General features: G+C 37.2%; 2 long non-coding RNA genes across 3 annotated transcripts in view; one reads left to right on the plus strand and one right to left on the minus strand.

Moving 5' to 3' along the window:
* LOC308666796 overlaps positions 1-5,383 on the minus strand; it is a 66,903-nt gene extending 61,520 nt beyond the window's left edge. The window contains exons 1-2 of the long non-coding RNA XR_014026155.1: positions 5,329-5,383; positions 3,186-3,306 (exon numbers count right to left, since the gene is read on the minus strand). This is a non-coding gene — a long non-coding RNA (uncharacterized lncRNA). The remainder of the gene's footprint in view (positions 1-3,185; positions 3,307-5,328) is intronic.
* The window catches only part of LOC308666795, a 31,362-nt gene continuing 12,920 nt past the window's right edge, over positions 4,419-22,860 (plus strand). The window contains exon 1 of one of the 2 annotated variants that reach the window (XR_014026153.1): positions 4,419-4,756. This is a non-coding gene — a long non-coding RNA (uncharacterized lncRNA). Of the gene's footprint in view, positions 4,757-21,904; positions 21,942-22,860 lie in introns of those variants that run through there. The other variant, XR_014026154.1, reaches the window with a different exon arrangement.

Genomic DNA, 22,860 nt, shown 5'->3' on the forward strand with positions numbered 1-22,860 from the left:
TGACATTTACTCACCTGTAGAGCAGGAAGAGGTACTCAATATTATATCTGTTCAGTTTCCTAAAATAGTTCCCATGACTGATGCTATCATACTATAACATATTTATCAATTGAATATATTTTACATATAAAATTAAATTAAGGACAGCAGCTTCCTTTGGTGCCAAAGGACAATTCTGAAACCCACAATTAATTTCTTAAATGTGATTGCATAATTGTTTCTTATAAGGTTTATGATCCTGCATTGTCTCAGCATTACTAGGACTTTGTGTTCTGTATTTTAAGCCTGCTGTTAAGTTCCACTCGTGAGTTTTATTGCTGTTTGTTGCTGGATGTGCAATTTCTTGTACTTCCTAAAATTAGTTTGCAAGCATTTTTGTAGCTATGCAGTATAAAAGTTGTTTTCTATTCACTGAAAAAATATCTTTATATTCCTTGATAACTTTAACATATAAATTTTAGGTAGTAGATAACAAGCTTTAAAAATGCTTCAAATTTACTGTTAAAAATAAATTCAAGTTTTTTGAAACTTAAGTCTTACTAAGGCAACATTCTAGTTTCTGTTCTCAAAGCACTGCACTTTATAACTTTTTGTAGTTATTACATAGATCTTTCAACAGGGCTTTTTTCCTTCTTCATTATAGCTATTATTTTATTTTATGAGGTTTTAGAAAACTTTAAAAAGTTGTTTGGGGAGCTCCTGTGACTCGATATGGACTCTGAATGAGTCTCTCTGGTTTTACATAAAAATCCTAGCCACTTCATCACAGACGTTCACATGATTATTGGGGGGAAAATAATCTTGCTGTATTCTAAACCAAATCTGGTTTACAGATCAAAATTTGCAAATGAACCCATGAATGAACTGAACAATTAAAGTTACACATTCTCTGCAAGTACAGTAAGAATATTTTTAATATTGAAACTTTACAAATTCAGCATAGAATTGCTTTCTGGGTTTGCATACTTGTATATGAACTATGTTTAGATATGACTAAACTTGTTTGCTAAGAGGTTGAGTTAAAGGGTTTTTTGTGTACATCAATAACTGCACCTCAGTTATTCCCAGGAAGGAAGTTGTTTAGTGCTACATATACTTTGGTATTGTTTGATCTTCAGCTATAGGATAAACAAGGGTCGTGAAATGATTTGTTATTTTCTGAAACTACAAGGAATTTGCACGGGTTATGTAAATTATAGTTTCAGCTATTTTTTTCCCCAAAAGTAAAACAGTAATTAGTATTCCGTTGTATCCCTAGACTGCCTTTTGTAGGAATTATAATACGGTAAGTGCTGGTGCTACTGGTGGAAGAATTGTTATGCACAAGTATGGCCTTTAGATCATTATCTCATGTTTCATTGAGAGAGCCAGATGCCATGAAACAATGAGAGTTTCCTATGCCTGGTTTCAAAGAAGATATGTGGCAGAAAGCTCTATAACAGTGTGCAGTTGTTTCTATTGTGATTTGATAATTATGCTTACCCTCTGGTAATGCTAGTTTTCTCCTTTACATAGAGTCAAGTTTCAGTGGCATTTATTCTTCTTAAGGTTCTGATTGCCATGTCTGAACGAGTTACACTACGATAACTTCAGTGCTTGTCAAGTAGTGGGGAAGTTGATAGATTTTTCCATTTTTAAGGGTGTAGCTTTCACACTTTCAGTACATCCTTGCTGACTTTTTAAAAGCAGCAATAATTTATTTCCCATTTTAAGTTCAATCATGGCGTCCTTCTCTAATGGTGACACTTTGGATATTAGACTACTGCTGTTTTTCATGCTTTTGCTTCCATTCTGAGGAGAAAAATAAAGATTCTGTTCCACTAAAAAAGGCGGGGTATGAAAGATACTGACTTTTAAAAATGTACCCAAATGTTTCTGCTCAGGAAAAGAAAACAAAACTGTTACAGTTGCAACTGTCTGCATTGCCATTTCTCAGTCTTCCTGGGGCAAACAGTAATAAGCAATGTCTGGCTTACTCAGTACTAATTTAATATTTAACTGTCAAATCAGTGGAAATGTTATAGTGATAGAGACATGTGGTTCTAGGTTTAGCAACAAACTGATGCACATTTCTGGGGCAAATATACCTCTCATGGCTGCCTGTAGTCATGGTACAGTCTTCCTTTTGGAAATATTATTCACCAATATTGTTGTTGGCAACTTCTCTTGTTTTAGCTCATGGGGACACCATTGTGCTTTTTACACTATCATTTGTCCATTACAGGTTGCTTTCTAATTATTAATTAAGAAATATATGGGCATGTTTCACTTTTAGGAACAGTTTGTATTCATCAGACATGTGAAAGCATGGCAGACTTTTTAATTTTTATTTATTCTTGTTTTGGCGAAACATCTTCGGATGTGTATTAGCCATCAGATGGCAACTGTAGGAAATTCTGATCCTTTGGAAAAGCTATTTTTTCTGCGATTATCCTCTTAAAAGTTTTATTCACTAAACGATTTGGGATCCAATCTACCTTTTTCCAGAGAATTAAAATATTTGCTTTTCTGCTGTTTTGCTGACTCACTGATAATTTACAGTTTCAATGCTTTGTAAAATTAGTTTTGGCTAACAAAAAAGGGACTCCCAGCAACTTAAGTGGGAGTCCCATTCTCATTTGGATCCATTTAGGCATCACAGCAGGGATAGACACTGCTGTATTTGAATTTCAGTTAAAGATGATTCACTGAAACTGGATCATGAATAAAGGAAGTGACTGGAGAAATGCTGCTACGAAGAAGTTCTATGAGAGTCCTTGGGAGGTTCAGTCGTGTCTTGGCCTGTTTCTCTGCTCAATGTCTGTCTTTCCTTTTCCTTTCTGTGCATTCTAAACTCGGTATGTTGGTGCATTGCTTAGTACTGTATGTGAAAGCTTGCAGTTGTTTTTCTGTGCATCTGTGCATAACAGATGTCACTATCAAGCTGGAAGGACTTTAAAATAGCTCTGTAAAGAAGGGGATGAGGAATTGCCTTCCAGTGCAAGAATTAAGGCTGGCATATTTCTGTGTAGGGTGATCACACTAGAGTTTTATTTCATCTACACGTCTCTTGCTTTAAGAGAAGCTCCCTTTCATTTTTGAATTATGTTCTTTTGTCATGCTGATCATTTTCTTCCTTTCTCTTAATGTTTCCAATTATTTTCTCTCACTGTTGGAGCAAGCCTTTAACCTCCCAGCATACTTACCAGGGGTAGAGAAGGGATTAATTTGTTGCCTGAGGTTCAGGGAACGTCGCCCACATCCTTAGGAACATTTCGTAGGGAACCCCTTTGCTGCTGCCTAGTCCTGCAGAGCTCAGAAGGTTAGCTGGTAAAGAGGAAACAAACAAAAACACTTGAGTATACCACTGTCGGTGACTTGGGCCTTTAGATATGCATCCAAATCTGATCTGTGCCGCCTTCTTGAACCAAGGTATTTTATCCCGTTCCCTCACTTCTTTTAATGGAAAGTGGAAGGCTTGACATACATAACTTCAGATAGTCCTTGACTTACAGCCATTTGTTAGTGACCAAAGTTATAACGGCACTGGAAAAAGTGACTTACGACCATTTTTCACACTTATGACTGTTGCAGCATCCCCATGGTCACGTGATCAAAATTCTGACACTTGACGCTTGCAGTGTCCCCGGGATCATGTGATCACCTTTTGCGACCTTCTGACAAGCAAAGTCAATGGGAAAGCCGCATTTACTTAACAATCATGGCATTAACAACTGTGGTGATTCACTTTACAACTTTGGTAAGGAAGGTCATAAAATAAAGCAAAATTCATTTTAACAACTGTTTCACTTGACAACATTAATTTTGGGATCAGTTGTGATCATAAGTCGAGGACTACCTGTACTCAATTCATATGACAAAAAAGTGAAACACTTATTGGAGAGTGTGTCCAGTCGCGGAGGAAAACAACTGTTTTCTTGGAACTGATGAGTGTTCTCTGTCCTTTAAAGGGATTAATTCAGATATTGCATGGCTGCTTGGAAAGTGTCCTCTCTTTTGAGCGCAGTTGTATTTGCTTGAGTCAGATCTCCTGCACCCACTCAAAAGCAAACAACTCTGTTTCCAGTTCTGTTGTTCAAGAGTGGAACCTGTAACTGCCACTCCTAAAAGAGTTAACTGAGCAAGTGTAGCAGTTGCGGAGCCAGGAGAAGCTGATGATGCAAAACGTGAGGGAAGAGTGGAAATGAAGCAGAGAAGCCAAGGTGAGGGGAGAACAGGGAGATATAAATAACTTGGCTGCTTAACTGGGGAGCGACTTTCTGTCTTGGTTTGTCCGGCCCTGGTACTGCTAGCATCGGCTCTCTAGGGGAAAGCTGCAGTTCTGCTGTTAAAACACAAGGAGCAGCCTGGAGAATTTTGAGCTGCGTCACACAGCTCAGAGGGAGAGAGTGAGAACCAGCTCTGTCGATAGGTCTACTAGCAACAGCCTACTGCAGCAAGAGACACAGAGAGAGAGAGAGATCATGCAAGAGAAGTAATAACAACATTGGGAAGCATGGTTCCTTTTCAATCCAGCATGTTTTTTTTTTCTTTAAAGAAACATTATTTGGGAACTTGTTGAGGATCAGTGGATTTTGTCCATTGATGGTACCAGAAAGATGCGACGCAATTAATCCCGCAAAGGTGGGGGGGGCAGATATAGGAAGGGTTAATGGGTGGAAAATTCTGGAATGTTCTGTGCTGCGGCAGAGCGAACAGAGGGTTGAGGACTGCACAGGTGTAGATGAACAGATCTCATGGTTCGTCTATTAAATACGTACGTATTATTTTTTATCGGAGTTGGGGGGGGAATTGAACTGAGTGTCTCACTTTGTATGTTTGTGGCTAGAGGTATCTTTCTGCCCTCCCATCCCTCAAACTTTTCATCCAGTATTATTTTCCTGTGGCTAAATGTTGTTTCTGTGTCCTGCATCAGACCAATGGAATGAAGGCACAAGTTGTAAAATGTCAATGCATAGCTAGCTGTAATGCAGAGTCAAGGAAAGAGGAAGGGAAATAGTACAGCAGCTTTGCAGAGGGTACCATCTAACACCCCCTTCCCCAGTTTCCTTATTAAATCAAGAAGTTGGTAGAAGGGTTTATCAAAACACTCTGGATCTTTAAAGCTGAGAGTCTGTATCTGCAGAGTTAAGAAAGTGGCAAATGGACAAATGATGACGCAGGGATCTTTGCTTGGCATGTTGTTAGGTTTAGAAAGCATTGGTTTGGGGAGGGAGAGGGGACAGGTATATTGTGAAGCCCCAGACCAGCTGATAGAGGGTGAGTTAAGAAGAGAAGATTGCATTTAAGAATTAAATGTCATCATTTTGGCGTCGGAAAGTTGTTTACCTTTCTCTCTGCGTGTCTCCATGTTGGCAGCCTTCCAGCTCACATGTGATAGTCTTCCCTGTACTGCTGCATCATTAACTGAGTGCCTGAGCTTGCACATGATTGGCTGGGGAGGGCTTTCATTCTAAACACTGATTTCCATTGGAGGGAGAAGTAGTGGCAGGTGAAATGCTATCTGAGATTGGTTAGAGCCAGGATATCAAATCTAAATGTTCCATTCCAATTGCTTTAAAAGGGGTTCTGAACAGTTTGTGACTTAAAATGTTGGCTATTTGCTTTTATTCCCCACCCACTCCTCTCCTTTACAGCAAGCACTTTGGAATGTGTCTATATTCTCAGAGCTAGTGTTTTAATGAGAAAAGCAAAAAGCAGGAGCTTGTCTATTGTAGATAAGTTTAGTTTATTACTGGTGCAAGTGACGCAGAAGGAAAAACAAATATTCTGTGACTCGAGTTGCATCAGTGACAGGCATATTTCCGGCTGCTGTGAGACAAGCCACGGTGACGTGACATTATTATAGCTTTCAGAGGAGACAACAGAAAGAGACTTTGGTGGGTGTCTATCTCTGTCTTTGTGTGAAAAAAACTCTTAATTAGACTAAGCAGTTTTCTTCTGTTATAAATTCTCTTGAGGACAGAGAGATTGCTTGTTAGAGGAGTATCCGTGCAATGCTGGACAGACCTTAGAAAAACTGTGTCTTAGGTTACAACACTGAATCGAAAGTCAGTGCTGGATGAATATAGTGGTAAGAAATACAAAGTTTACTTTCTGTTATTGTTTTTTTTTTATTTTAAATGAGATCATTGTGAGTTCTAAGATGGTAGAAGGATAGTTGGGCAGTTGTGAACTATAAACCAGATCAGGTAGGGAGTGTTGGAAACCCTTCGTTTATGGTACACATCTAAGTAGACATGATTCTTTAATCATTTCAGATCAACCAAGTGTTCCCTTCTGACCTATCCCAAAGCCAATTCCAGACATACAGTTATTATGGAGGATGAAGTCTGTGTTCTTTTCTTGTTTTTCTTTTGGAATTTCAATGAAATCCTAAGTAATAAACATCATCACAGAACATAGGAGACTATTTCATGTGGCATGTTCTCATGAAGTGCTCCAGTAAACTAAAGGATTTAACGATAATATAAGAATCTGTGTGGGTGACTCACTGGCATTGAGAGAGTCAAGTACAGCCAGTTGTTCGGCAGTAGTTTTCTGGCTTTGGAATCAGATCAGATAACATTTTGATTCGCCATCTTGATTCTTCTAGAGTACTCCTGTCTTCTCAAGTATTGTTTCAAGATTTTATTGCTTGCAGGCTTTAATTGCTCCGGAAGAATGAATAAGCATAGTCTGCTACTCAGAAGAAAGGAGAAATAACCAGGAAGCCATATCTGAAAATGGACATGATATGTGAAAGGAAAAGACGGACAGATCTGACAGATACCCACCTCCTCCGATACTCTCTCAAAGATAACTTCATTTTTATTAACTCTTCTCCATTATCAAGTATTATGCCTAATTTGAAATTCTTCTACTGGAAGTGCACCACCTTTTGTTTCTCCACCCTACTGAGTGTCCTTGCTCTGCAAAGCTGTCTCCTCCAGAGGCAGTCTTGCATCCTGCGGTGCTAATTCTGCAGAGGAGGGCAACCAGAGGTCCATCTGTGATAGGATACACTCAGGCTGAGATTTTGCTGCTTCTGTCACGAGCAAAAAAAGTGAGTAGGTTGGTAGAAGTTGGGTTACTTTCATTTTGACTGACGCCATCTAAACAAACATAGCTTGCATATTTTAGATATAGCCACTGGGTATTATATATTGGTACGGGGGTGTGCATTTGCTTTTTCTTGACACATGATGCTCTGTAATGGCATACCTTAAATATTTTTAGAGTGAGTTGGATTTGTAGAGGACAATTAATACTACATATTTTTTCTTGATTCCTCCAAACAAGTGCATTTTCTCACCCAAACATTAAGGGTTGAGATTGTATATTTATTTATTATTTTATTTATTTTAATTCCATTTATATCCCGCCCTTCTCCGAAGACTCAGGGCGGCTTACATATATGTGTATGTCTATATTTTTTTGTAAATCTGAATGCAGTTCTTAAACATTGTTGCTTTAATAAATAATTGCTCATATAAAGATACTTTAACATATGAAAAGTGAAGCTATGGTGAGTGAAAAGGCATCACTTTTGCTCTACTGTTGGAAAAAGGTTTATGTCTCAGGTTAACAATACAAGTGAACCACAGCCGTATACAGAACTTCTCTGCAGGTGGTTTTGAGACTTCTGGTGCTGTCCTGAAGCCAGAAGATTTGGCATTAGTACTTTGCTCAGTTTTGTGACCTTGAGCTAATTTGCCAGTTTCTGCTTTTCTCTGACATCCACAAAGTGGGCATAATAAGATGTGCGTCACAGGAATGTTGAGACTTCTGTTTGTTTTTTAATAAGAACCATGAAGAATTTCCTGAAATGAAAGGGCTTCCTTATAAAATGGGATTATTATTTCATATTAGGATTACAGTGTGTGGATGAAATTTACCAAGACCATGCAATAAAAATAATATGTGTCCTAGCTACTGCTAATTTTTTTTGTTGGCACCATTTTGGCAAACAGATGGACCCAATTCTTAACTGTACATTTTTGCTAGTGATTGATTGTGACGCATCTAAATTTGAATCTACTATTTCTTTAACAGACTAAATGATATTAACAAAAATTAGTTGTGAGGAGGAGGGAACCTATCTTAAAAATCATACCAGAACCAAAACTTGTGTTCTTATGTTCTGATATCAGCATGTATTACTTTCACTCCTGCTAACAGCAGGAGAATATATAGTTCAGTGATGACTCCTGTCCATTTTGTTGCTGGCGAAATATACATTCAGATCTGGTGGTACTATTGCTGTTAATTTGTCTCATACAAAAATAGTCCTGGATTTATATCCAGAAGATACTTGCTGTTGCTGGGAGCAGAATCATTTTCTTGAGGTATTTTTCCCTCCTGGATTTTATATATATATATTTTAATTTTTACATAGTTCAGGAAATGTTTGATTATAAACTTGATACCTCCCTTTGATTTCCCTCACCCTATCCCAACCAGAATACAGACTTAAAATACGGGGACATTTTGCATTTTCTTGTCTTGCGCCAGGTAGTCATTTGTATTGATCTGGGTGTGGTAACTCTGTCTACCATTTTCTCCCACAATTTTTAAAAAATAAGAGTTTGAGGAAAATACTATATTGTATTTATAGTTGGGAGGAAATAGCACAAATGAAGCTTAAGTTTCTGTAAGGAAGACAGAATGGAGAATTGTGGTTTCCTCTATTCCCTTCCCACAACTAGGTTTTTAAAATATTTATTTTTAAATTAAACTCTTATTTTTAAATTAAACATTTTACCGTGCCTTTACAAGAACACATTTTCAGAAGATTTTTGTATTTCAGAAGTGCTTGAAGAGAAACAATGCCATATAGCTTTCTGGGTAGCCATTTTGCTGCATCACCATCTACTATTACTACATTGCAGAATCCTGAATTATATTTACTTGTAGTTCTGGCATATAATGCCCAAGACCAAGTTGTGGAGTCAGTTGTCTTTTCTCTGTAATAACTGAACATAAATACCAATTCAATTGTCTATGCATAAATACAAATTAAATAATCTATGAATCTCTAAATTATAGGCAGAATTAAATTTGTAGGGTATTTTTTTTTACCAAATTCTGTTTTCTCATAATGTAAGGTTTTCGTTATCTTATCTATCTGTATTTATAATCTTACTTCTTCAACAGTCTATGTTCATTTGCTGGAGAGATCAGTAAATTGTTCTCCAGATGTAAGCATTCTCACTGAAATTATATATTTACATCACATTAGAACATCCAGCTTAATATTAATTAATGTACAGTCATAAAGTCAAGATGGTGGGCAGCTCTGGAGTTGTTAGAACTCTCAATGAGCAATAATCTAACAGGAAAGCAAGACTATAGATTACATTGTTTAATTTAGAATGCACATAAGAAAAATTACTGGGTTTTTTTTAAAAAAGGAAAACATTTAGTATGGAGTAGAAAGTTGTCACTATTGACCCAAATGTACAGATTGGTCAATTTGTATTTCTGTTGCTGTCCAATGTTATGAATCTCCTGCCTTACTCTGACTGCTTTTTTCATACATGGTGGTGTGTATTAACTTGTATTTTGGGTTGAATTCCCATATTCTCTAAAGAAGTAGGTAGGTCCTTACTTTGGGAGACTTTATTCTGTTAGCTATTAAACTATAAACTATTCTTCATGGCCTTCACAAGTCAAAGAGCCTGGATTTCTTCCTTCTGTAGTTTGTTTATGGTTATTGATTGCAAACCTTTCTTGATATTCCTCATGTACGTGTTAAAAAATGATCTTGCAGAGCATTTATAGATGAACATCTCTAATCTGAATACACTACAGAATCTTTCCTGAGGTTTATTTTTTTTTAGAAAAGTGTCAAACTACATTTTTTAATTCTTTACATTTGAATTAAGAAACAAGAATATAAATTACAATAGTTCTTTGCTTCTGCCTCTGATATGTTTTAAATTAGTATAATATTAAATTGAAATATTGCTTAAATTATTTGGGCTTTTCTTATTTAGTCATGATGTTGGAGTACTCCTAGATTTTAATAAGAGTGAATTAAACTTCCCTCTAGTTTTAAGAAGAGATAAAAATAATGTATATACTTTAAAGATGATCAAATAATGTCCATTCATTTGTTCTGAAAGGATTTATCCATTATTTATAGTTCTGACTCCAATCTAGATGTCCATAAACTCTTTTCAACTATATGACATGGACTTTCATGTGTAAGTTATCCTTTTCTTCCTTGAAGTAAGATTTGTATTCTAAAAACAGGTATCTCAATATTTTATTTGGCAAAAGGTAACTATAAAATGCTGTTGATATTGCGGGTAGTTTGATTGCAAAATACTGATTATTGGACGGGTCTGGAACAAAACCCCATATAGCTCAGTTCATTTATATATAAATTAGACTAATATATTTTGGCTGGGATCCAAAGACTTAGTTCTTTATGCTCAAGTTACTTTTGCCTAGTGATTTATCCCCATGATATTCTTTTAAACATAGCTTTCAAAAATCAGTTTATTGCCATTTGAAATTGTTGCATCTATGCCACTACAAAATTTCATAGATGCTGCATTATCTATGTGTATATGCAAAATGGAAATTTTTCCACATAGGATTGTAAACAGATCTATATTAAGAATAAGCAATAAATACAACATTACTTTTTTCCCTTTCAGGAATGCATTGCCATTCTCATGAGAAATAGATTCTGTCCTTACTTTGCTCATAGGTGTCGTTCCGTTGTTTAATTTCATAGGTGAATATGTTCCTGCCAGTCTTACTAGAGCTCAAAGGACTGAAAGGCCTATAAATAGGGTGGATGACTACTTATTTCTGTATTTTTATAATCTGTGAAAATTACAATTATATAATTACAATTATATAATTATTATTCCCGAACTGAATTTAACTTTATGAATCAAACATAAACTATAAATTTTATATACCAAACTTGATTAATTTATGAGCAAACCAATTATACAAAAAAGTGTTTATTGTTCTAAAGCAGGGGTGTCAAACTCAATTTCATTGAGGGCCACATCAGCATTGTGGTTGCCCTCAGGGGGCTGGGTGGGTATGGCCAGGGTGGGTGCGGCTGGAGTGTGTATGGCCTACTGGGTGGGCATGGCCAGCTCTACATCATTGGCATCAAGGGTGCCTATGGGGGCCTGGGCAGGAGTGGGACAGATCTGGGAGTCTCTGGCAGAAGGAGAGTCTCTGCGCCAGGGCCAAGGCAGCGGGGACCATTCCCTCACTGTTTCCAGGATGGCTTTGGGGGCCACATGAAACCACTTCGTGGGCCGGATGTGGCCCCTGGGCCTTGTATTTGACATGTCTGTTCTAAAGTAATACAGCACATTGTAAAGATTGTTAAAATTAGTTTGGTTAACTTTTCAGAATAAAAATAAAACTTTTTGCATCTTACTTTAATTTTTTTGAGAAATGCTTGCAGGTCTACTCAAGAATTAGCATCTTTGGTGGTCTAAAACTTGACAGGATAAGTTGATGACCCACAGGATTTCCTAGATTTTCTCCTTCCCACTGTTGCTCTGTCTAAGCATTCAAAGAGCAAAAGATCAAGGAAAAGAAATAGCAGCCTTAATTTGATGTGAATTAAACAAAGAGGCACTTGAACGGATAGTCATAATTGTGGTCGCCAGTGTTAATTTTAATTCTGTATTAGCTCTAACTGTGATTAGAAGTAACGCTTATATTTCACCATATTTTAAATTAGTATTTAAAGCATTTTATAAGTGTTAGTTATAAAGGATCCTCACTAGCATGGCTAATAAAACCAATATATAATATTTTTATAAATAATTAAACTTTTATAAAATCAATGAGATATCAAGACTTTTTCTTACAAGATGTAAACTATTCTCTACTTAAACAGTGTTGTATAACATTCTGTAGTCTGAGACAATATGTTTAGGAACTGAAATGTGAGAATTCTCACTACTACTTCTTTTCTCACAAATAATGACTACATTCAAGACATTGTCAGGTATTTTGGGGAGGTAGGAGGAGAGATCTTGCAAATTTTCAAACCAATATAGTTTTGCAAACCTGAGTAGATTCAGTAAATATGCCAACTTTATTGTTTTGTCTCTGTATACCCCAATTTCACTACTACTTTGACAGTATAATAATTTAAGTTCCATATTAGGCAAAACTCCTATTCTGGAATATTTTTACCACATATCAATCATAGCTTGTATCAGAACAATTATTTCTGAACATATTTCTAAGTTTTAAAGCTTAACAGTTTTGTAGTTTTTTTTCTCCAAAAACTACAAGTAGTCCTCAACTTACAACCACAATTGGGACCAGAATTTCCATCATAAGTCATTCTGGCTATGTTGAATTAGGCTTTATTTACAACAATCTTTAAGGAGGTTGTTAAGCAAATTACCCAGCTGTTACGCTAGCTTCCTCTATGGACTTTTTTGCTGATTTTTATTGCCAGAAATTGTAAAAAAAAAAAGTTGCAAATCAGAATCATGTGACCACAGGATGCTGCAACCAGTCATAAATTAACAGCAAAAGCACTTCATAGTGCTTTACAGCCCTCTCTAAGCAGTTTACAGAATCAGCATATTGCCCCCAACAATCTGGGTCTTCATTTTACTGACCTCGGAAGGATGGAAGGCTGAACCCACCTTGTGCCAGTGAGGATCGAACTCCTAGCAGTGAGCAGAATTAGCCTGCAATATTGCATTCTAACTATTCTGCCACCACAGCTCTAAATCAATTGCAATTAAGTTGCTGCTAAGCATATGAATTGCAATCACGAGACCATGGTGATGCTAAGATGGTCGTGAGTACCAGTCATAAGTCACTTTTTCCAATGCTGTTGTAACTTTGAACTGTCATTAAACAGAAGGTCATAAGTTAAGAACTACCTGTACAATTGCTTACTGTGGTTCTTATAAGCAAAGAAAAAATATTACAAAATGCATCAAGACTGTTTCCAAAAAAGAATGCCTTGTGCACTACAGCAGTTTTCTACCAATACTGCCCAAATTTATAGCTATCCTCCAGGATGTAGCAAATGGTTCTGACTAACTTGGAAACTTTTAAAGGAAAGATCTATGAATAAAGTGGCTATACAAAACATCCATCTTGTTCACCCTTGCAATAGTTAAAATTAACAGGAGAGTAGTTGAGAACATTGATAAATCCCATTTCTATTTTGGTGCCGTATTTCAGAGAACCTTGGCCCTTTGAAAAAAGAGATTTTTAAAAGCTTCCAAGATTTTGCAAATTAAAAATATCAATTAATTTGAGATTTGGTTCTAATTTGCAGATTGTAAATATTATTTTAAATACTATTTCTTTGGTTCCAGGTTCCAAGTAACTTCCTTTTTGCTTCCTTTTTCAGTAATATCTTGAATTAGTTGCCCTAATGGGCTATAGAATCTGAAGACATTTCTGATAGCTGCCATCACATCACTTTTGCTGTAAAATAAGATTTGCTATTCTTTAATCCCATCAAAACAGTTGTGGTAAGGTACATGAATATACAAAAGTTTACCTTTTAAAACTGATTATATTATGCTGTTTAAAAATAGGCTTCCAATTCTTACTGATTAAGTTTTAATAGCTGAAAAAGTTGAAATAAATGAACCATCATAATCTGTTGATACTATGTTAATTTGTTTATATCTCTTAGCCTATTTATCTGCTGATGCCTCATATTCTTACTTCAAACCACATTGTTGGAATGCCCTTGACAGGATTTATTGTTCAAGAAAAACTGCTTTTAAATACCTTGTAAATCTTTAAAACGAAATGTAAAGTCATTCAGACCTTCCAGTCTGTCTCCATGGCCTTTGAAGTTTCTAGTTTAGAGCTGTACAACTTTTTTTTCATACTGAAGCTGTGTGTCTTTGACACTCTGGACCCATATTTTAAAAAGTGGGTAGAGCTGAAATAACGACAAAACTCAGTAAAATTTCATTTAAATGTAACTGAAATTAATTAATTCTTTTTGTATGATTAAGGCCAGATATTTAACCATTTTTCCCTTGTTGATGAAAATTTACAGTATAACAATTTGAAAAGGGTTTGAAGGTTCCATTCAAATCTCTGTAGAAACATGTATATCCTTGGGGCCATAAGTCACACACTTTTACTGTAAAACCTTTATTCCTATGATGCCCAAGGCCACCACTGTGTGCAACAAGTACTGTGTCTATGCTATCTATAAGGCAACTTTTAAAAAAAACTTTTTTAAAAACTTTTTTAAAAGGTAGTTGCACCATTTTTAAGGCCCTCCTTGGCTACTTCACAAACTGCTTCCTGATGTTCTTGCTAATTTCCACTAATACTAGTGCCACTCTTGTGAATTAGGCAAGTGAATTTTGATTATTATTATTATTATTATTATTATTATTATTATTATTATTATTATTATTATTATTATTATTATTATTATTATTAATTTTATTTGGATACCGCCCTTCTCCCGAAGGACTCAGGGCGGTGAACAGGGCAATACATATTAAAAAAACAAGATACAAAAATTAAAAACGATTAAACAAAATGCCCAAGAATAAGTTAAAACACATTAAAAAGTAGGTTAAAACAGATTAGTAAAACCCAACCCCATCCCATCAGGCCAGGCCAGCTTGTTCGAAAAGGTAGGTTTTGAGATCGCGCCGGAAGGAGCGGAGGTCAGGCGCCATCCGGAGCTCGACCGGAAGATGGTTCCATAAATCTGGCACGCCCACAGAGAACGCCCTCCCCCTGGGGGCCACCAGTCGGCATTCTTTGACCGGTGGCACCCTGAGGCCCTCTCTGTGGGAGCGTACTGGGCGGAGGGAAGTTGACGCCAGCCGCAGGTGCTCCCCAAGGTATTCCGGACCCATGCCATGTAAGGCTTTGTAGGTCATTACCAACACCTTGAATCTCACCCGGAAGACAACTGGAAGCCAATGCAGCTCGCAGAGCAGAGGTGTAACATGGGAGTGTCGGGAAACTCCCAACACAACTCTCGCGGCTGCATTCTGTACCAGCTGGAGCCTCCGAGTGGTCTTCAAGGGTAGCCCCATGTAGAGAGCGTTGCAGTAGTCCAGACGAGAGGTCACGAGGGCGTGAGTGACCGTATGTAAGACATTCCAGTCTAGATAGGGCCGCAACTGGCGCACCAGGCGAACCTGGGCGAAGGCCCCCCTAGTCACAGCTACTATATGGTCTTCTAGAGAAAGCTGTGAATCTAGGAGGACTCCCAAGTTGCGAGCCCTATCTACGGGGGGTAATAACTCACCCCCCATAGAGAGAGATGGGATATCCTGAATATCCCAAGATGCCGGTATGCACAGCCACTCGGTCTTCTCAGGGTTGAGTCGAAGCCTGTTCCTCCCCATCCTGACCCGAACCGCCTCCAGGCAGCGGGACATCACGTCGAGGGCATCACTGGGGTGGTTTGGGGTCGAAATGAAAAGCTGGGCATCATCAGCATACTGATGATACCCAACTCCAAAACCACGAATGATCTCACCCAGCGGTTTCATGAAGGAGGATGATCTTGTAATAATTCTTACAATGATTATTACAAAGTAATTGATTTAAGGCAGACATGTCAAATTCACATCACGTGACGTTGCGCCAAGTATCAGAGCTTTTTCTCCATTGCCAGCAATAGGGTGGGTGCAGTTTCCTGGTGACGCATCCAGCCCGTGGGCCGGCAGTTTGACATCCCTGATTTAAAGTAACTTCCAGATTCCACCCATACTTTTGCCACTTGTTTTTAAAGTAGAATTCTTCCATGGAATTAAATATACATGAGCCTCAACATCAAAATCCAATCTATACTTCTTGACTTTTTGAAGACGATCAAATGGAGTATCTGCTCTTAGTTTCTCAGTTCTCAGTTTACTATTGCCTAGTTTCCACTTTATTTTAGAATGTGAATACTTCTAGACCACAGAAGTTTTGGGTTTCATATATGAAAAATGGCACGTTATTTCTCACTAGTGCATCATATCTTTATCATAAGCTTTAAAAAAGAAATGGGATGCGTTTTAAACAAACAGGCATGTGATAAACTAAATAGAAGCTAAATTGGTTTTGAAAGAACCCAGCTCGAAACAGATAACTATTTGATGTACAGAAAATGGTTGCTAGGTGTAACTGTCAATAGCTGTGAATATAATGAGTTATGAATATCTCTATGGAAGAGGAGGATGAGGGGGCAGAAGCAGAGGACTTAACAGAACAAAATGAATAGGAACACAGAGAAGAGCTGTGCCAGGTTTTCACAGTTCAATTTAACATTGTAGTTTACCCTTTTTATTTGTGAGAATAATTCTGGAGAATAGTAAAAATGTAGTTTTCTAGGGAACCAAGAATTTCATGATCTGAGTCTGTGCAGGCCTTTTAACACAATCCTATTCTGAAATAAATTCCATTTTGTTTAATTTTATGTGGGAGCGTGTATTGAACTACCTTAACAATTCTTACAACATGTAATAAATTAGATATATTTTATTGAGGCTATGCTGTTGTTATGTTATATAAGGTAAGACATTAACTTGGAGAGGCCAAATAAGAGGAATAAGGAGCATGCAAAACAGCCCAGTGATTGGCATACAGAATGAAACTTCTAGATTGCTTCAGAATCATATAAATACCAGATCTCTGGAGTTATTTCTTCAATTGTGCTATTAGTCTGTTACATAGACAAACTTCAGGCATGGTTCAGCAGCAGTTTCTCTAGGTTACTTCTGAATAGTTTATTGCTATAATCTAGATGAAGTACTTCTTGAATTTAAGGCTTTGATTTCATTATGGAGCCTTTGTATATTATGGAGAGTCTCACAAAGATGGTGCCAGCAGCCCTTACATGAGCAATACGAAGGCATAGAGCTCTCAGAAGAGATAAACTCCTCCCATCTTTGCAAGGACAGAAGAAAGGAGCTAACATATTTTGAATTGCCTAAATGTAAAGTTCAGATATGAAACCAGAAATACTTGTTGGGATTCTTGTGTGATCATACTAAAATTTTGCTGAATCTTATTAATCTGAATTTAGAAAGATTTGTTCCTGAAATATTATTGTTTACTGATTCTTGGTAGAAGGCTCTGATAGCAGTAAAAGAAAAAGATATTCTATGTAATTTTTGTTTGCTGATTTTTTTTCTATTGAGTCTAGCTGCCCCCCCCCAAAAAAAATCAGAGATGCAGTAGAACCTCCTGCATTGCAGATCCTAGGGTAGCAAGATTTCAAAAATCTCTTTTAGATGCATATTGCTTAAATACCTGATTTGGTGCTTATTCTTATTTAATCAAATTATTTTACCATAGTTCATACATTTACTGTTACAATAGTCAAAAATCTAAATTTTCCTATTTTTATTGCTTCAGTGTTTGTGAAACAATTTACTGAAAATAGACCAGAGATTAGAAATCAGCTCCTTATATAAATATTTTTTTAATGTTTTAAATAAAATTTTGCAGATATCAATGATAGACACAACAGGATATAAATTAGATTTCTTTCTTCAAGTAGTAATCAAATGTCCAAGTAGTTCTTGGTTAACAACAGCAAATAATAATAATAATAATAATAATAATAATAATAATAATAATAATAATAATAATAATAATAATGAGGAGGAGGAGGAGGAGGAAAGGACTAGAATTGGGACTAGAATTGCTATCTCTAACAACATAATTGTAAAGCTTGATGTCATGTGACTGCACCATGTAGCAATGGCAATTTCAGCAAGCAGCATATCACATGGATGCCAGGCCACTTCCTGCTGGCTTTCCCATTGACTTTGTTGGAAGCCAGCAAAGAAAATCACAAATTTATGGGATTGCAGGTTGCTGCAACATCATAACCACACGCCAGGTGTAGAGCACACAGATAGTGATCACTTTTGCAACAGCTAGGACTCTAAGCCTCTATTATAGTGCCACTCATTCAGTGCCTAACAAATTTGAACAGTTGCTGAAAATATGGTCTTTAATAAAGAACCACCTGTAAAATAAAGTTAGATTCTTTGATCAATTCTTTGTTGTGTGTCTGTCTTTCAAGGTAAACCAGACTAGGAAACCCATGTCATGTAGTTCAATACTACTTTATTATAAAATTATAGTAAGAGAATCTTGAAAGTATAAATGCACTTCTCCCCATTCTCCCTTCATTTTTGTGAGAACTAGGGGAGGCATCTGAGATGTTTATTAAGAACTATATTTTTGCTCTATATTCAGATGTCTTTGACTTGACGGTTGTCTTTATAGCAGTAGCTCTTCTTCCTATCCTTCAAGACAATTTCTTCTGTTCGCTTCGCTGCATCATTCATTTTCTTTGCTTACTTGGCTACAATGTGTACTGTGGCTTTATTTCATAGAGGTACAAATGAATGTATCCGATACTTAATTCAACACAGCTTCCATTCTAATATACATACTAGAAGCATAAAATTAATTTTCAACTCAAGTGAGTTAGGGATTACCTTTTATATTGTTAATATCCTATATTAATTTCAAAGCAAATTACAAATTGTTTCCCTGATACACTAGAAAATACCCAGTACAGTTGACATTCAGTTTATGCCTTGGTTTGGCAGATATGTATTCTTAAAATAAATGTTAAAATTTCTTATCCCAATCTTAATTTGAAGCAAATTTGGGCAGCCTCTTCTTCTGATCTGGCAGAAGAGAACAATAATTTCAGGTAAATGTAATCAGAAGTTTGATAGAACATAGGGGTATTTCAAACATTTATTTATTTATTAAATTTATATGCTATATCCAAAGGTATTTGTGGCAGCTAATGATATTATTTTATTAGTATTAAAAAAAACAAAAAAAACTTATTTGATCAGTTATCTGTTCTTATTTTGCAAAGAACTACAAATAATTCTTTACACTGTGAATAACTACTGAGTCAAAGATTACATTCAGTAATCTAAAATTATTTGCTGCAGTCTTGATTCTGCATGGATGATCTTTGGTGGACACTCCCTTGTTTTCTGGGACCATAGTAAGAAACATATTTGGAGTTGTCTTTTCTGCCCATTATAAAAATTAACCAATACTTATTTGCATACTCAAGAGTTTATAGTTCTTGGTGAAGCTAGTCTAGAATTGTTAAATTGGGTTCCCCCTCTATTACTTCTTCTGAATCTGATTGGCTGCTTCAGGGAAGTGCAGATCGAATATAGAAGCTGAAATGAAGTCAAATAGTTTATGCATGAACAGTGCCTCCATTATTTTGAGATTCAGTTTTAGCTTGTTCAATCCATCCAACTCCTCTGCATCTCCAGTAAAGCTTACAAGGAAATGTACTGGGTTATTGTCAGCATACTGATCAATACCTGAAATTAATGGATAACTTCTCCCAATGGTTTTACCTTGAGTTTAAATAAAATGGGATTGTTGAGTCCTGTAGTATCCCAAATTGCATAAGTCATGGGTTCACCTGTTCATAACTTCACAACTTCCATCCTTCCTTTCTCACTCAGAAAGGAAAGGAGCCACCATGTTTGCCACCCCCAATCTTTACAGTAGTCCATTGTAGATGTCTGAATGCAGCTGAGTTGTCTAATAAGACCAGAAAGGGTGAACTCCCTCCATCCAGTTCCTCCTAGCTTCTGTCTTCCAGGTTTCTCCCCCAAAGTTCCAGCCATTGCCCAACTGAATCCTAGATTCAAAAAATCCAAGGTTCTCTGCAGTTGACATCCTTCAAGTTTCCCCAAAACATCCCCAGAAAGGACAGATTATACACTGGGCAGAAATTGCCTAATAAATGGCCTCTTCAGGAGTAAGCACATCTTCAAGGCAGCTGCTACTACCACCTCTCCCAAAAACGTATTAATCACCTCTCAAGTCTATCTAGACACTGCCAGAATCCACCTACACTGCCTAAAGGAGCTAGGTAACGCATAGATCCAACCAATGAGTGGGAAAGTTGAGTTTTGTTATAACTTTTTGTATGCTTTGGTTAGCTTTTTATTAGGGATGGTCTAGAGCAGGGGTCCCCAGGCCATGGCCCAGTAGGAACCAGGCTGCAAGAATGGCAGGCCAACACACATGCAGGCAGCTTGACGCTGGCCTACTACTGATGCAACCCAATTTCCCTTTCCCCCCCAATCCAGGTTGCCAAGCCACAAAGGTTGGGGACCACTGGTCTAGAGTGTTGTTCTGTTCCCCCCCCCCCCGGGGTACAAACAGACAGACAAGCAGGCACAATTAGCAAGGGTTAATTCCTCAGGCTTTAGTAATTGCCTTCTGATAAGGCCTTGGCAGCAAAATACAGTCAGCAAAAATAGGCTCGTTACCTCAAGCCTCCGCTGGAATGAGATAACTTCCAAACAATTACTCAAAATGAGTCCAAGCAAACAGTCCAGAAACAGAAGTACAGAAGCGTTGTCAAGAATTCAGGCCAGGTTTTCAAACAGATAATAAATCCGACAGACCTCCTAAGATGTGACCAGAAGTTGATTTAAATTATTGTTAGTCACAAAGTCCTGAGAGCAGCCACACACCCTTTTGTACCTTGTGGGGTGTAGCTCAGTGACTCAGCTAATCCCTGACCCTCCTACTCTTCCTACGCTGCTGTAAACGCTTGGATCTGTGCCGTTCTCGGGGATCTAGCCATGATTCATCTCCACTGCGCTCCATCTGCTGCAGCTGCTCTGGCTCACTCCCAGCCTGGCTAATCACAGGCTGCTCCTGTCAGCCTTCAGATGGAGATTGAGGCCTTGCCAGAGGGGAGGGTCCCGGAGAGGGAGGCCTTGCCAGTTCCTCCCCATCATCCTCAGTCCTCTTCCTCAAGTAGGACAGGCTCGGGGGTCGGGGCCACAACAAGTGTGTTATTGTCATGATAGCTATTAGTATCAGTTGCTTTGCTGATAATTATTCAATAATTCAATTGATTAGAAATTGATACATTTTTCAATTCTGTGCATTATATGGGAAGAAGTAATTCATTTCACTATCATTTATTTTCAGACCTTTTTCCATACAATCTATTGTAACAATATATTGGTTCCCTTTGAGCTTGAAAGTGCTGTTGGTTAATAATAGACAAATAACCATTCACAATGCAATCACAGATAAACAGATTAAATATTTTCCATTTGATAAAATAGATGAGATGATTCTACCAAATGTCAAAACATCAGATGAGGAGATGGGTCTGATAGTCATGAAGATATTCTGAATAGGTGTAAATTGTTAATATTGGATTTGCAGAAAAGGATTAAGTTTTTGTCAGTGTTAATAAACTAATCAGATTAACATCTAGGTTGAGTCCAAGCTAAAGTCCCTGCTGTAGTTGTAGTTGAGAATGTTGGTTCCACTATGGCTGTTAAACACCTGTCTTTCCCAGCTTGTGAAGGTGGATGTAATGATGGAGAGAATTTAAGATTGCTATCTGATATTGTTTAGATTTATTGAAGGTGAAAAGCTAACTTCTCCAAGTATTTATCCTATCAGAATTATCTCTTTTGAAATTTGCACATTTGAATTTTGTCCCGCACTATGTCTGTTTGCAGTATGTGGATCAAGCAAAGGGGTAGTCAAGAAGCAATTGAGTAAACTAAGCCAGTAAATAATCCATGTTAAATTCTGAGGGATGCAAAGAGAAATAAGGTCAAGTTGAAAGGCCAAGGACTTAGTGAATCAAGGCACAGGATGCAAGATGCTTGGTCATAAAGTACAAAATGTATAGATTTTGTTTCCAGTAACACATTTGCTCTTGAACAGAGGGTTTTATATAGGAAGAGGATAATCTAAAGTCTATAATACATTAACTGCTAATGGAGTTTAAGTCTCCAAGGGAACAGTCACTAACTCTCAAGGAAGTTGTAATTTCCAAGAAACCTTTGCTTGGACTTTTGCTATGTTCACCGTCTCCAATCTTTACCATTAATTTGCCTTGATTTTTCAGGCAAAAAGGAACTCATTGGTTCAACAGCCTCTCTTTCCTTCCTTTCCATTGAGGACTCAGTTCAAAGGTTCGGGTATACCTACTTACATTTCATTTGGAATATATGTTACACGAGGCTGTTCCTGAATTTTTTATTTTATTTGTGCACTGCACTTTATTATTTCCAGATAAATAATATTACATATAGCTACAAGTCAAGGTAGATTCCTGATAACTTCATAGATACAGTTGTGCAGTTTTCTTTGAAGTGTTTGCCATTGTCTTCTGCGATATTTTTTCAAATTATGCTGATCTATGCTAGTCTTGTGATTTGATTTGATTTGATTTGATTTGAGGGTTCCTTGGTGGTCCCTGAGCTTGCTTGTTTTCTTGCAGATGTTTCATTACCCAAACTAGGTAACATCATCAGTAGAAAATCAAGTAAGCAATACCCCAATCAAGAAACTGCCAAAGAAGCCAACAGTAAACAGCCCAACCAAAGAACCTCTAAGACCACCCCCCACCAACACTGAGAGCCAAGCCACTGGAATATAAGCTGACAGCGAACCGTATTCCTTACAGCACTGATTATGTTACCTAGTTTGCGTAATGAAACATCTGCAAGAAAAACAAGCAAGCTCAGAGAGCACCAAGAATCCCTCATTTCACTATTCTCCTTTATTGATTTGATTTGTGCTTCAAATTCTGGGTTAGCTTACAGCCTTGGTATTCGCAGATGTCTCCCACCCCAATACTAACCAATCTACTAAGTACTACTCCTATCCCAGTACTAAGCTGCCCAGAGTTTCCCTGTGATAGGATGGGCGACCAATTAGATGATAGATAGAAGCAAGCTAAATCTTTCAAAGCTTCTCAGCACAGATATTTCTGCGGCCCACAGAGGTCTAATACCACTATATCCTAATTTAGCATACTATCTAAATTAAACCACTGATACATAAGATTATTGCCTAGCTCAGGGGTCGGCAACCTAAAAAAGAAAAAGA

The sequence above is a fragment of the Vipera berus genome (genome assembly GCF_964194415.1).
Source record: "Vipera berus genome assembly, chromosome: 3".
In the NCBI taxonomy this organism is placed as follows: Eukaryota; Metazoa; Chordata; class Lepidosauria; order Squamata; family Viperidae; genus Vipera; species Vipera berus.